The 12947-nt window shown below is 47.4% G+C and overlaps 1 protein-coding gene across 4 annotated transcripts in view; it reads left to right on the forward strand.

Annotated features, from left to right (window-relative positions):
• Nucleotides 1–2257: 2257 nt before the first annotated feature.
• RHOH (ras homolog family member H) overlaps nt 2258–12947 on the forward strand; it is a 43074-nt gene continuing 32384 nt past the window's right edge. For 2 of the 4 annotated variants that reach the window (XM_040966360.1, XM_040966362.1), the window contains exon 1: nt 2258–2844. The gene's annotated coding sequence lies outside the window, so the exon portion shown is untranslated. Of the gene's footprint in view, nt 2845–2877; nt 4337–12947 lie in introns of those variants that run through there. The other 2 variants (XM_040966361.1, XM_040966363.1) reach the window with 1 other exon arrangement.

Genomic DNA, 12947 nt, shown 5'->3' on the forward strand with positions numbered 1-12947 from the left:
GAGGAGACCCCGCTGCGCTTTCCAGGATGTGCGGGGGACACTCCCAGTCCAGCCTGACCTGAAGCAAGCCTGTCTGCCCGGGTCGACCATTTTGAACATGGCTTAGGCCCGAAGCCCCGGCTGTGTGAGCGCAGCTCCTGGGGCCTCTTGCTCTGTTTCCCCACTTCTTGTAGTGGAGGTCGCGGGGTGTTGACTGCCACCTCCAGCTCCTCGGCTTTCTTCAAGGACACCAAGGGAACCGCTGGGCCCCTTGCTGAAGGTACGACCAATTTTGAACTCCTTGCCACCCCCGAAATCCTTCAGAAATATGGATGGGGGCAAACAACAACATTCACGCCCCTCTAAACTTTGATCCCGACTTTTTAGGAACACATGTGCAGGCCCTTGTGGGAATTAAGATGGAATGTCCTGGGGGCATCCTGGGAGAGACTTCCAGAGAGAGTCAAGGCCTTCGCGAGCTCCCCTCCCGCAGCCGCGGCCTGGCTGTGGTGAACATTTTGGTAAAATGCAGTCAGCTGAACGCTGAGAGAACAAATGGCAGGAGCCACCACATGAGACCTGTTGCTGGCTGTCCTGGACCCATCCAAGGAGTTTCCTTCAGCCGTACCTCAGATGAGGGGCGAAATGACCTGCTGTCAGCCTTGGGCATCCATGAAGGCCCTTGGTACTCCACCCCGCCACCCCAATCTGTTCGTTTTCTTTTTTTCTAGAAGGCACTGAACTCTCTCTGCTTCATGATGGTTTCTGAGAAGCACAGAGCCTCGTCTCCTATGCTAACCTCACCTCTTGCTTTAGCTCACATTTTGTTTTTATTTCTCTTGGTCTGTCTTTAGCGTTTCTTGTTGCTTTTAAGTTGTGTGTTGCTAAACTGAATCCTCTCAGGAGCAAAACCAGAAAGTAAAAGTATTCACAAGCCGTATCTTCTGGTCACCTACTCATAACATCACAATAGTGAGCTGGCTTTCCTCAGAGAATTTTCTAGAAGGAGATTATTTGCCCATCAGAGCACAGAGGTCTCTGTTGGCAGGTGGAGTTTCGCTAACACGTTGATGCTTGGATTCCTGCGGGCCTCCTGTGAGCTTGCTGACTGTCCCCAGGAGTGCTCAGCTTATACCGCTTACTCCGTGTGACATTCCACACGGACATGAGTCTCCCCTTGCTTCCTTGAAGATATTTTTCTCACCCCAGGGCCTTTGCTCATGCATTTTCCTCTCTGCTTGGACTATTCCTTCTCTCCGTAGGCCACCTCCTATCATCCCTTAGAGCGGAAGTGGCACTTTGCAATAATTGGGGGGAATTTAAACTAATGCTGATGGGCAGGCCCCAACCCAGACAGTTAAATTATAATTCTTGTGGTTGGGGCCCAGGTACTGATCTTTCTTAGCATGCTAATTTGGCCAAGGCGGAGAAATACTTTGGCATCAAGTCTCTGGTTAAAGGTTCCCCCGTGAGGTGTCATCACCTCACGGCTGCGGTTCATTTTTATGCCATGTAGCTTAGCTTTCTTAATTGCTTTGTGGTCGTTCTCATTTACAATGATTGTTTGCATTTGAAGATTTTGGTTTGTCTTCCTGAAAAACGATCTTGGAATTCAGGTGGTGTAAGGCAAGAGCCTGTTGGCATTGGTCTTTGGGCTTTTCTCTTGTGTGCAGGAGCAGGAGTCTGCATCTGGGCGTGAGCCCTTGCTCCCAGCCGCCACCCCAGCCCTCCTGCTCACATAGGAGGGGCTCTCTCCGTGTTTGCTGAATTGAGTAGATTTTACCTTCTCATGTGTGGGTAGTATTTTGAGCAGGATGCCACCCTGGGTAGTAGCAGTATTATGAATCAGAGATAGTCACATCCAAGTTATTACAGGTTGGAGTGTTGGTTTAGGGTGGTGAGTCCGTCACTGATTTTAAATGTTTGCAGGTGGTCTGCACACCTGGCTCGCTCTAAAGACCAAAACAAGTAAATTTGTGTTTTCAGGCAAACATGAAACTCGGAGGAGTCTGAAAACAACTCATAGTGAAGCACCTACTGACACAGGTGCCAGTTTGAGCCAGGACGGATATGTGGAGGGCGCCCGGGCTCTCACTTGTGGCTGAGGCTGTTCTTGCCAAATTACTTGGCAGTTACTAATAAAGCAAAGCAGATGACCCACCTGTGCTTTCCCTGGGAGTTAGTGGCTTCACCACGCCTGTACGTCAATTCTAGGGAGTTTTTTCACTCGAAGCTTGACCTCACCCAGACTGGCCAGTGAAGTGCACATTTTGTGTGTGAGTTAGAAGGGGAGACTGCAGTTTGCTTCCTGAGGGAATCATCTTGGCACTTTACTGCTCCTTTCCTGACTTAAGTAGGTGACGTGCTGGAGGCACGTGGGGCAGAGAGAAATGAGCCGGGGTGGGAAAAGGAACCATAAATGAAACCCGAATCAGCCACGCGGCAAACACCTCGTTCTGCCTCTCACCTGGCCAAGTCCTGTGTTCTCATGGGGGAGAAAGGCTCTCGTGCGCAGAAAGGCTCGAGCGCCCCTAAAGCCACACTCAGGAACCTCCCTTGCGGAGAAGCCGCTACAGGAAACTGACTTGAGGCACAGGAACTTGCTAATTTCTTTTGTCACATTCAGATTGTTCCTGCTGCCCCAGTCGCCAGCAGCACCCAACCCAGGTGTCCTAGATCGGAGTCGCTCCCTATGCCTTCAGCTCCGTGGTGTGAGTCAGGTGTGCTGTCCGGGAGGTAGGCATGAACTCACTGCGGTGAAAAGGCTTGGGCTGCTTCGGTTTTTACCTTCGCTGCACTGAACCAGTTTGACTTCCGGAGTCAAGCATTTTGGTGTCAAGAAGTTTCTACAGCATTCTACAATAGGTAAGACTTTATGTTTTAAAAAATACTGCTTGAGTGTCCAAAGAAACCTTTCTAAGCTTGTTTAGCTTTTACTTTGGGCTCAGTGTTGGAGTTGCTTGGTCTTCTACGGCTGGAAAGGATGGAACCAGCTTTGTGGGTTGGGAAAGACCTATTTCACTCTCCCAACGTCTTCATGAAGTACTTTCAGTCTTTGAAACATTAAAAACTGTAATCATAGCCTTCTTGGTTTACTGGAGATTTCTTTGCTTGTGATGGGTTGTGAGTAAGCTCCACTATGAGGTCATTTAAGTATCACACAATATTTGATGAGGTAAATATAAAAATCCTTTTAATATGAATTAAATTTTTTTTTGCTGGTTCAAGAAATGGGGTTGACTAGGGTCTGAATTTCCTAGTCTATTTCCCTGTTGCCAATGCTAATTTTTTTTTCTGAAAGTGTTCTGTGATATTGATGGGCCTAAGTTTAAATAGTAAATTTAGATTTTTGAAATGGCTTAGTTTGGAAACATGCTGTTGAGGTTCTGGTTGCTTGCCTGTGTTGTAAGCAATGGAAGTTTGGGAAATCACCAGTCTAGGGTGTCTTACCAGATCAAAATGGCACTCGAGATAGGCAGGCAACAAGCAGTTGGTGGCTTACTGATTCTGGGTTGGTGCTGCCATGGAGGTAAGAGAAGCAGAAAAGAAATTTCTATGGTGAGGGATCTTTGTGATCTAGGAGATGTGGTGAGAGATCAAATTTAGGAAGCAAGTGATAAATGGCCTGGCATGGGTTTTAAGGAGTCAGGGGAGTTCTAAGAAAGGACTTTGTGGGTAAATTGGACAAGCCAGGGGCAGAGTGGCCCTGGAAGGGTGTGAGGTTGGAGTGGCTGGGGAGGGAGACAGTTGGTTCAGACTGGGGGGACGGTGTGGGAAGCACACAGATTGTGACTTAGGGACCATGAGGCCAGAGGAAGACCCTAGTACCAAAATGGAAGAATATTCATGTTTCACAGAGCAGGAAATGAGATGAGAAAGTTGAGGAGAGCCGACTCTGTTTGCCGGGGTCCTCGTCTGCTGATGCGCCATTGGGTTCTTCTTGGTCCGTGCTCACAGCACCAGGTGTCTTCCATTCCAGAGGATGTTTGATGAGAGTCGCCCCTTGTGCTGTGCTGCTTTCTGTATTCCCACATCCACCTGTGGTCCCTCTCTGTCCCGTGCTCTCTTCCTCTGGAACATGTTTATGTGGAGACCGGTTTATGTGTCTGCGGTACCTGTCAGTCCTCCACTGCCAGTATCTACATGTTGAGTTTGTTTAACCATCTGCTCATGGCAGTGACCTTTCTCAGCAGGATGGGCTGGCCCAAGGCTCATAGGCAAATCTTTAAAGGTTAAAGCCAGTCCAGAGCCACCACAGATGATGTCTTAACTCCCCTTCTGTGTCTGAAGGAGATGATGTGGATGCCCTGCTGGTCTCTTCCTGGAGGCTGTGACATTTCAAGGGTCCTGAATCCTGGTGAGTCTGAGCCCTTTTAGTTGGGACCGGGAGCTGTCTGAATCCATAGGGCAACAAGGGTGCAGTGCGGTGATTAACATCCCAGGGCCAGACTGCCGTGTGCTCACTCCTGGGTCTGTTGCTCTGGGCTGTGGAAGACTGGCACAAGTTCAACTTCTTCAATGCTCAGGGTTTTGTTTTTTTTTTTTAAGATTTATTTTATTTTTATTGGAAAGGGAGATTTACACAGAGAGGAGGAGATGCTGGGAGAAAGATCTGTCTGCTGGTTCACTCCCCAAGTGGCACAACAGCTGAAGCTAAACTAATCCAAAGCCAGGATCCTGTAACTTCTAGCTCTTCCATAAATGTGCAGAGTCCCAGGGCTTTGGCCATTTTCTACTGCTTTTCCAGGCCACAAGCAGGAAGCTATATGGGAAGTGGAGCAGCCAGGACATGAACCGGCACCCAAATGGGATCCTAGCGCGCACAAGGCAAGGATTAACCACTGAGCCATTGCACCAGACCCATGCTCAGATTTTTTAAAAATCCTATAAAATAGCTCTAATGACAGTGATGATGATGATAATGATAATAATAATGCCTGTGCTGAGGGTTGATGAGAAATGAATGAGATATGGAATTGGGAAATAGTCTGCTGGGTGTCTTTGTCAACGTTCGATAGACAACATGACTTTTGTTAGGGACTTGGCTGTGCATATGAGGAGACATTTGGGGGCTTTGTGTGGGAAGGGCGTGGGTACAAGTAGAACAGGGTGCCACTGGGGAGAGCAGAGAGAGAAAGGGTGTTAGAGAAGGGAAGGGGCGAAGAGGGAAGGCAGCGGGGCTAGAAATACAAGTTCCCTCTCCAGACCTTCAGTCATTGGATTATTTATTTACTTCTATGGATTCGATTATTATTTTAAAGGCAGAATTATAGAGTGAGAGGCAAAGGCAGAGAGAGAGCGGTCTTCTGTGTGTTGATTCGTCACCGCCCAAAGATGATCACAATGACCAGGGCCAGGCTAGGACAAAGTGAGGAGCTTCATCTGAGTCTTCCACATGGGTGACAGGGGCATAACCACTTGAGGCATCTTCTGCTGCGTTCCTTGGTGCATTATCAGGGAGCTGGATGAGAGGCAGAGTAGCTGCGATTGGAATTTATGGGATGCTAACCCATATGAGATGCCAGCACTGCAGACTGTGGCTTAATGCACTGAGCCACAACACTGGCCCCAGTCATTTGATTTTTTTTTTTTGAGATTTACTTGTTTTTACTTGAATAAAAGAAATTTTCTATTCACTATTTTGCTCCCTAAATGGCTGCAACGGCCAAAACAAGCCGGTCTGAAGACAGGAGCCAGCAGCTTTGTTCACACAGGTCTCCCATGTGGGTACAGGGTCCCAGGGCCTTGGGCCATCCTTTACTGTTTTCCCAGGCCACAAGCAGGGAGCTGGATTGGAAGTGGAGCAGCTGGATTTTGAATTGGCCTCTGTATAGAACAGTTCTGCAGGCATTAAATTAGTCTGCTGTGCTACTGTCCTGGCCGCACCAGTTGCTTCATTCTTTTTTTTTAAGATTTATTTATTTTTATTGGGAGGTCATATTTACAGAGAGAAGGAGAGACAAAGATTTTCCATCTGCCAGTTCACTCTGTAAGTGGCTGCAATGGCTGGAGCTGAGCTGATCTGAAGCCAGGAGCCAGGAGCTTCTTCTGGGACTCTCTTGTTGGCACAGGGTCACAAGGCTTTGGGCCATCCTTCACTGCTTTCCCAGGCCACAGGCAGGGAGCTGGTTGGGAGGTGGAGCAGCTGGAACATGAATTGGCATCCTTATGAAATTGGGTAGATGCAAGGTGAAGATTTAGCTACTAGGCTACTGTGCCGGGCCTGAGTTGCTTCATTTTAACATGCTTGAATTCCCTTAGTTATGGATGGCTTTCCTGAGAACTGCCTTGCTCCCTGGATGTGACCAGTTGTTCAGAGATGACATTGATTTATCTGGTCCTGGCCTGGAATCCTTGTTCCAAAAGCTGACTGGATGTTAAAATCACTTTTAGAACTTTAAACAACTCAGAGTTCTCCTATCTCATACCTCTCCCCGGGAGTGGGGTCTAGAAATCTGTATGACTGACTATTTCAGACCTGACACAACTCCAAGATGGTGGCTTTACACTTGGGAATTTGATGCCGTTAATCCAGAAATCTTAGGGTCCTAAGCACTGAAATGGTGAATTAAATGCTGACAGGAGACAGAACAACCTTCTCTCTGTTGTGATTATTATCTGCACAGAAAAAGGACTTTCCTGTGTTATGAAGTTGCTTCTTGGCATGAGTTCCTGGGAGTGGGATGAGAGTGGGTCAAGAATGTGAGCATATTAAGCTCAATTGTAATTACATAAAATGTAAGGCAATGCTTGGAAAAAAAAAGAATAGCCCTCTGGGGTGTTGTGTCCCCGGAGCAGCTGTGTAGTGTTACTATGGGAAGCCCAGAGGGAGGAATTTGCTTTCAAGCCAAAAATGTGCACGATCACTTCTCCATCTCCCTTTTCCTGTAACGTAGAATACTAATGAATGACTTCTGAAAGAAATGTCCAGAGCGTTACCGAATGTTCCATCGCTTCTTAGAGCACAAATTGGAGCCCTCTTATCTCTACACTTTGCTTCTCGTAAAACTGAAGTCAGCAGTGACTTCTTCCCCAGTTCTCAGAAAAGAAAACCCAGGAAGAGAATGGTTAGGTAACACGCAGCGTGGTTCTCATCACATTTGCCATGAGAATTACACAGTCATCCATTCAGTTCACTGTTAGCATCGACAGGAGGCTGAGGAGCTTGTATACATGACCTCATGGAAAAAAAAGAAACCCTGTAAGATGAACGAGTGGGAGTGAGTAGCCAGGATAAATCATCCCACATGGGTGTTAGCTGGCTCACTCTTTCCCTTTTCTGCATTCTGTTTTAGTCATTATTTTGAATACTCCACGACCTGAAAGTGTGTTTATCCTTCATTGAACCAAAGGGAATAAAGTGAATTTTCAGTTTCTTCAATGGGGAAAAAAAAAGTGCTTTTATAAAATAGCAAGTGATATATTTATAGTGAGGTTCTAGAAACAGCCTGTACTTGCTTGCTGGAGCTAACGGCAGTATTTTCAGAAACGGTGCAAGCCAGTAATTTACTACTGCTATCTGTGTGATGGAAGTACCAGGTGATGGTGTGCTACTCAAGCATCTCTTCAATTCTGTGTTCAGTGATGCCACGTAGGTAGCTTGAAACTGGCTATGGTTGGAGTAATTTGCACTGCGGAAATCAGCACACTCAGTAGATCAAGTTTGCTGTCCTACCTTTCTGTTTTGCGTGAGGGCCAGTGTATGCCATGGGGTTGCTGTGTAAAATACAATCAACCCCAAACACCCATGGCTCCTACAGATACCCAGATCCTCACGGCTCAAGTCCCTTTATATTACAGTTTAATGTTTACATTTTTAAAAAATTATTTATTTTTATTGGAAAGTCAGATGTACACAGAGGAGAAGAGAGAGGAAGATGTTCTGTCTGATGGTTCACTCCTCAGACGGTCGCAATGGCTGGTGTTCTACTGATCCGAAGCAAGGATCCTGTAACCTCTTTTTTTTTTTTTTAAAGATTTATTTTTATTATTTTTTTTATTGGAAAGGCGGATATACAGAGAGGAGAGACAGAGAGGAAGATCTCCTGTCTGATGATTCACTCCCCAAGTGAGTGCAACGGCCGATGCTATGCCGGTCCAAAGCCAGGAGCCTCTTCTGGGTCTCCCACGCGGGTGCAGGGTCCCCAAAGCCTTGGGCCGTCCTCGACTGCCTTCCCGGGCCACAGGCAGGGAGCTGGAAGGGAAGCGGGGCTGCCGGGATAGAACCAGCGCCCATATGGGAACCCCAGGTGTGCAAGGCGAGGACCTTTAACCACTGCGCCACCGCGCCGGGCCCAGGATCCTGTAACCTCTTGCAGGTCTCCCACGCGGGTGCAGCGTCCCAAGGCTTTGATTGTCCTTGACTTCTTTCCCAGGCCACATCAGGGAGCTAGATGGGAAGTGGGGCTACCGGGATTAGAACCAGCACCCATGTGGGATTCTGGTGCATTCAAGGAGAGGACTTTAGCCACTAGGCTACCAAGCAGGGCCCAGTTTAACGTTTACCTTTAATGTGTGCACATCATCCTACATAATTTAAGTAATCACTAGATGATTGATAATGCCTAATACCATAGAAATGCTATGTAAATAGCTTTCATACTGTTTTGTACAGGAAAATATGTTCCTGTTAAGTGTGGGTGCAGTTCTTTTTCCCAGGTGTTTTTGATCTGCAGTTGGTTGAGTCCATGGATGCTGAGTCTCAGCTGCGTGGCTGACTGTACAAATATGGCAGTTTGGCCGCACATATCAAGAGCCATTAGAATGTGCATACACTGTGATCTGATTCTTGCATCCCTGGAGATTTATTCGGAATAAATAACTTGAGGAAGGAATAAGCGACATGCCTGAATACATTCTCTACATTATAACTTATTACAGCAAATTCTGCAGATTACCTCAACACCAAGCAGTAGGCGCTCTGGCAGCGTTAACACTAGAATAATTGAAGGTTATTCTGAGGCTGTGACAGTTATGAAATATATTTGATATGATATCGAATTATAAAATCAGGATGAAAAAGATTGTTTTCAATTCGATTTTTCTGAGGAATGAGAATTAAATGTGAGCCATGAAGGAGGACAGCATTCTGTGCCTTACAATGCTGAGATGGTAGGTTTTTAGGTCCTGGATAGTGGTCATGGTATATGTGCATTTAAACATTTTGCATAATGCCCATAAGGAAGTAACCTTGAATAATCTGTATTTCAGAGGAGGGCTACTGGGAGTGTCTAGGGCTGGCGGATGCTTGCCTTTAGCCTGCAGAGACTTGCTGTGGTTGTCCGGGCGGGGTGTCCGGGCGGAGTGTCCGGGCGGGGCCTTGGACCCAGGCTGTCCTGAGTGAGGCGTGCTAAGCTGACCTTCTTTGAGCTCAGCAAGGAGGAAGAAGGGACAGGCTGATTGCTGCGGCTTGTGGCCGTGGAGAATAGCCCGGAGGAAAGCTGTGTCAAAGGAGAGGGAAACAGGGAGGAGCCCGGAGGGACATGGAGGGACTGATTTTAGAGATGAGCAAGTTGCAGGTGAAAATTGTGGCATTTTGATGAGAAACCATAAGTGCTCCAACAGGGAGAACATGATTCTTCTAAATGGTGAATCCTCAACTTGCAGTTGGCTAAAGTCACCTGGCTGGGTGAGGAACGAATTGACAAATTGTAGTACCCTAGGTTTTGTGTATTCTGTTTTTTTTTCTTTAAGATTTATTTTATTTTTATTGGAAAGTCAGATTTACAGAGTGAAGGAGGGAAAGATCTTCCATCCACTGGTTCACTCCCCAAGAGGCTGCAGCAGCAAATGACACTTCACACCATCCCCCTAAGCACCGTGCTCACCGACCCAGTGTCACTGATGAAGATAACCAGCCGTTGAAAGCTGGCATCATCAGTCTAGATCACAAAGTTACTCCATGGTTCCAGCTTCAAATACCAGACTCTGCTTTGAGCGTGGATGCACTGTCAAAACCCATAAAGTAGTTACAATGAAAAGGCAAACCAGGGCCCGGCGCGGTGGCGCAAGTGGTTGAGGGTCCTCGCCTTGCACGCCCGGGATCCCATATGGGCGCCGGTCCTAATCCCGGCAGCCCCCGCTTCCCATCCAGCTCCCTGCTTGTGGCCTGGGAAGGCAGTCGAGGACGGCCCAAAGCTTTGGGACCCTGTACCCGCGTGGGAGACCCAGAAGAGGCTCCTCGCTTCGGATCGGCATAGTATCGGCCCGTTGCGCTCACTTGGGGAGTGAATCATCGGACGGAAGATCTTCCTCTCTGTCTCTCCTCTCTGTATATCCGCCTTTCCAATGAAAAAAATGGAAATGATGGAAAAATACTGAACGTTTGAGTGTGTGAAGGGGCTGTTACCACATCTCTCACTTCTGGATGTGCCATGGTCCTGGAGTGAACCAGTCTGAAGCCAGGAGCCAGGAGCTTCTGCCAGGTCTTTCTCATGGTTGCAGGGTCCCAAGGCTTTGGGCCATCCTCCACTGTTTTCCGAGGCCACAAGCAGGGAGCTGGATGAGAAGTGGAGCAGCTGGGAAATGAATGAGCCCCCGTACGGGATCCCAGGCTTGCAAGGCGAGGACTCTAACCACTAGGCTATTACACTGGGCCTGGTTTTGTGTATTCTGACAGGGTCCGTTGGTGGAGGTAGGGTGGTGAGACTGAGTGTATATGACCAAGGCCTTCGTTGTCTAACTTTCTGATGGGGTGATATGCAGATCATGTTTTGAGAAGCACTAAGGCATTTGTTTGCTTTGGTCCAAGAAATGTGTATGTGTCTTGTACGGTTGTGAAAGTACCACATGCTAACCAGTGAACCAGTTGTACAACTGGTGCTCCTGTGTGTGTCTTGTAAGTGAGGCTGTTTTTTTGGCACAGATTCTCTTGAGTTCTGATGAGAACCAAATATCTTCTCCTTACGAAATACATGTAGTCTTAGGCACGAACATACTCACTTGCTGCAGCATTTAGAGCATGTAGGGACCCTCTGAGACCCATCCCTGGCCTCCCGAGTGTAGAGGCTGTCGGTACAGCGAAAGGAGCCTGGCAGGGCTGAGGAAATAACTTCAATGTCAGATTAAGACCCAAGGCAGAAACGCAGGCTCTGCAGCTGGTGACAGGCTAGGATGGTGGAAGCGCGTACGGCTTTACAGCAGCTGAGCCTTAAGTGAAGGGCATGTGGGGCTAGAATGGGTTCTCTGCAGAAACCATCTGATAAATCTACTCTTTGTGGATTCTGAAACCTCCTGTGTGAAGCCGGGGGTTGTTCCCATTTGGGAAGCAGCCTCTCAGGATTCCACTTGAGTGCCTTCCTCACTGTCAGGCCTCACCCGGGATGACGTGCACACACACACATTAGCAGGTGTACAGTATGCTTGCTTCTGAGCAAAAGATGTAGGTTTTCTTATCTGAAGTTGCACATCGGGCTGGGATGACTTGGGAGATAATCCTCTTCCTGTGTAGCCCTTTGATCAGAGAAGCCCACTCAGAAATCTTCCGTTTGTGGGTCTCCGACCAGTTTGGGGAACTGGTTTGCTTTCAGTTAATCTCTTGTCTGCTCAGCCTATGATAAAGGCAGAGTGGGGAGACCTTGAAGCCATATGCTTGTATTAGCCAACTCTGCTGGAGGTGGTAAGATCATGTTATAACCATGGTTCACATCAGATGGGAAGGAAATGCAACCCATTTCCAACCCTCCAAAGAAAAAGGTGAGAGGTTGGCTAAATACATGGTGAACTATTAGGCACTTCGAAAAAGTTTATTGAAAAACTAAGCATGGTGTCTGGAGCCATAGCCTAGTGGCTAAAGTCCTTGCCTTGCATGCACTGGGATCCCATATGGGTGCTGGTTCTCATCCTGGCAGCCCCACTTCCCATGCAGTTCGCTGCTTGTGGCATGGGGAAGCAGTCGAGGATGGTCTAAAACCTTGGGACCTTGCACCCACACGGGAGACCTGGAAGAAGTTCCTGGCTCCTGGTTTTGGATTGGCACAGCACTGGCCATTGCGGTCACTTGGGGAGTGAATCAACGGACAGAAGATATTTCTCTCTGTTTTTCCTCCTGTCTCCCTATATATCTGACTTTGCAATAAAAATAAAGAAATTTTAAAAAAAAGCTAAGCATGGATTTTTTTTTTTTTAAACCAAAATTACAGATGAAGGAAGAAATGGAAATGTTCCATCCACTGTGTCCTTTCTCAGTAGCCACAGGTCAGGGCTGAGTCAGACTGAAGCCAGGAACCAGGAGCTTAATGCAGGTTTCCCACATGGATAATATGGCCTGAATACTTGGGCCATCTTCCATGACTTTTCCCAATCCATTAACAGGAAGTTTGATCCCAGAAGTGGAGCAGCCGGGATTCTGACACCTATATGGGATGCTGGCATTGTAGGGAGCAGTTTAACATGATATACTATAATACTGACCCCCAGGCATGGATTGGACGTTTTATTTAAAGGACATACACACACACACACCCAGAAATCTTTCATTCACTGATTCTATCTTCATATGCCTGCTTATAACAGTGAGGACTGGGCCAGGCTGAAGCTAGGAGCCTGGAGTTTAATCCGGGTCTGCCGTACATGTGGCAGGGCATCACTGTTGCCCCCCAGAGTGCACATTAGCAGGAAGCCGGATCAGAAACAGAGTCAGAATTTGAACCGAGGCACCAAATAAGGGATGCAGGTGTCCCAAGTGGTGTCTTTACTTACCTAATGCCCAACCCAGGAATTTTAATTTTTTTTTTTGCACCAAAGTAAGCTTATCTTCCTTTTACAAAAAGGTTTCTTTATATTTACTAGAAAGGCAGATTTACACAGGGGAGAGACAGAGAGATACTTCTGATCTTCCATCTGCTGGTTCACTCCCCAAGTGGTCACAACAACTAGAGCTCAGCCAATTTCAAGCCAGGAGCCAGAAGCCAGAAACTTCCTCTAGGTTTATGTGCGTTCAGGGTACCAAGGACTTAAGCCATCCTCTA

Source organism: Ochotona curzoniae, unplaced genomic scaffold (assembly GCF_017591425.1).
Source record: "Ochotona curzoniae isolate NIBS_2020 unplaced genomic scaffold, NIBS_Ocur_1.0 scaffold_4505, whole genome shotgun sequence".
Classification (NCBI taxonomy): domain Eukaryota; kingdom Metazoa; phylum Chordata; class Mammalia; order Lagomorpha; family Ochotonidae; genus Ochotona; species Ochotona curzoniae.